Source organism: Pteropus vampyrus, unplaced genomic scaffold, assembly GCF_000151845.1.
Source record: "Pteropus vampyrus isolate Shadow unplaced genomic scaffold, Pvam_2.0 Scaffold453, whole genome shotgun sequence".
NCBI lineage: Eukaryota > Metazoa > Chordata > Mammalia > Chiroptera > Pteropodidae > Pteropus > Pteropus vampyrus.
In genome coordinates, this window is record NW_011889234.1 from 946,828 (window position 1) to 949,913 (window position 3,086).

The following is a 3,086-nucleotide window of genomic DNA, read 5'->3' on the forward strand; positions in this document are numbered from 1 at the left end:
CATTCATACAGATTGTAAGTGCTCAAACTGGAATTTTAATTCAAGATGTCTGGCTTTTAACCACTATGCTATACCACTTAAAAAAAGATCATGGACAGGAAGGGAGATAGGGAGAAGATGGCTTGATGATATATGTATACATATATATATATATATGTATGTATGTATATATATAGGTATGTGTGTATATATATGAGGAACTGTTAAGATTAGCCCTGAAAAGGCAGAAGGGTCTCCATTGGAGAGAATTGCAAAGAAGGGGGTGCCACCAGAGGATAAAAAGCCTCCAATTATTCACACAAGGAGTATTTGTATTCTTAAAAAGGAACAAACTCCTGGAAGGATAATGCCTGAATTTTTATCAATGGAATTTCACATGCCCTGGCAGGTGGGTGGCAGGGAGATTTAAGCCCCTCGAATTACAGCTCCTGGGCCTCGCCTCAGAAAAGTCCCATTAGTCTTGGCCAAGCTCCTCCACACGCGCACAATGTGCGGTCTCGATCAGGCTCAAGGCTGGACAGCTTGTCAGCCCAGCACACAAAATGAGAACTGTTTCCCCTGCTTGCAGCTGGCTAGCCCTTTCAACTGGTCTCAGCTGCCAGAAGCTGAGCAGGCAGCGGGGCCACGCCCCTAGATGAATTTTCATGACCTCCTTGTGCCTCGGAGACCCAGATTTCAAAGCCTCTAAAGGGATTAGAGGGACCATAGGGGCTTCCTGATAGGGAATTAGAAGAAAGGAGGGAGCTGGGCTTTGTCAGAGCTTGCTTTTGAGGACTACAAAGAGGAGGGAGCACATGGAAGCAAATCCAAGTTTGCTAATCTAGGCAAGGTCAGATTTATAAAAGAGAGTGGCCTGCTCCTTGTAGTTTATCAAATCTTTCAATGTCCCTCCACACCAACAATGTGCAATTACTGGTGCCTCCCAGACAAGCTCTCTTTCTAGCACTGGGAAGCATGGAAAGAATTGAGAGTAAGCTTTCAGCTGGATATTAAGGGCTTACTTTATAGCTTTTACTCAGGTAAACTCTGTGTTAACAACTGTAAACCAGGAGGAGGAATATATCTGCCAAGAGGGATTCCTTGTGGTTAATTGAGCTAAAATTTATACCCAGAGTCTAACAGACATTGCTTGCAGAGCCCCCTCACACATACACACTGCATTTCAGGGAAAAGCCACAGGCTGAACAGTCAGCCTCCTGCACTGGGCTCCTGTGTTCCTAGGTGACGCTTATGAAGGAGTTCTTGGAATCCTGTTAGGACCAATGGGCTGAGACCTGCCCTGTCTCATTGGAGTTGTGTAGATATATCCTCATTTACATCTTTACCAACCAATCAGAGAAGCTCTATAACGACCAGTCAGGAGAGTGCAATTTGGACCAATCAAACTGTGTAAATTTGGATTCCTCATTTGCATAAAAATGGACCATTTGGGGACTAGGGCAGGCACTTCATATAAGTAGGCTTCCCCTCTATCTCAGGAGGGTGCACTTTCAGATTTCACTAGAGACCGTGTTTCCCCAGTGTGCAAACTGTTCGTTTGAGTAGTTTCTCCTCTTTCCACACCCTAGATTGGAGACTCTTACTGACATTAGTGACAGAGAACTTTTGTTGAAACAGTGCACCTTCTCACACACTGTCCTGTTAATTTGAGTGATCTATGGTCAAATCTATGGCTTTTGTATGGATCTCAGTCTATGTCATAGGCTAGAAACTTTTAAATAAACTTTTAAAAAACATATACCCTTAGACCTAGGTGGGACATAATCAGGTGATTAACCACACCTATTAATACTCATATTTGGTTCTTTTTTTTTTTTTTTTAATTAATGGAGAAATTTCCCAGCCCAGATCATCCGAAAGAGTAAATAGTACCCAAATGCATTTTATCGACTTATAATACAAGGTGAGCTTTTGGGGAAGTGCATTCACTGTCTTTTGTTGTTAGGGCTATAAGAAGTTACTTTAGAATTCACGTAACAGAAATTACCAGAAACTTTGTTGAGTGCATCTATTCCACTAATCCCTCCATTAAGACAGAGGCACTGCTTCTTACCTACAAATTGGAAATGGAAGAAATAACATTATTGGGAGGAAATCAAAGGATAAAATGAGGGAACGTAGTATATAAGCACTTAGCTACTTTTAATGAGGGCAGACTCTTTCCTTGCCGCACTTCCATCCCAGAGCACTGGACACAAGAGCAGATGTAAGAATAGCACCACTGAGAACAGCCATGAGACTTATGGGAAGTAGGACAGGGACCAGACAAAGGACACAAACAAATGTCCCAGTAATTGTGGATTCGGGAACTATAGTCTGATAAACTTGCCATTAATCTCTAGCAAAGTTCTAGATTGGATAGTTAAGTAGGCAGCAATGACCACTAGAAACCAAGAAAGTTCACCAAGAACCAGTCAGGCCAAAGATAGATAGATAGATTGCTTGATTATTTATTTATTTATTTATTTATTTATTTATTTATTTATTTATTTATTTAATTTAAATGAAGTACTTGATCAGTTCATCAGAATCCAAAAACGAGGAACATCTTAACAATAAGGACAGACTATCTCCTCTCTCCTTTTTTTTTTTTCCTGTAATGGATTCAGGATTCAGAATGATCAAATCGAGCATTTGGCAGACAAAAGAGAATAAATTCAGAGAGAACTGGGTTTGATTCCAGACTCTACAACTTACTAGCTATGCAACATTGGGCATCTCTGAGTCTTGGTTTTCACAATTGCAAAATGGGAATAGAATATCTATTTTGTAGATATGAAATAATACAAATAGAGTATGCAGCACACCTATTCAAGAAAGGGCAGTTATTATTAAGATACAATTTAAAAGGTAAATATTCAAATATAAACTCAAGAAAAAAGAACTGAATATAAAAAGAATTTTTTTTATTTATTAATAGTTCAGTGTGAAATAACCAAATAACTTGTTTTAGGTGCAGAACGAAGCTTATTAATATAAGTATGTGTAAGCCAATAAGAAAGAGCTCCAACTAATTCCAGTTTGTCCTATCTAAAATTTTTTGTCCCTTTCTGAGTAGTACACTAGAAAGGTAGCAAGGAAAAATT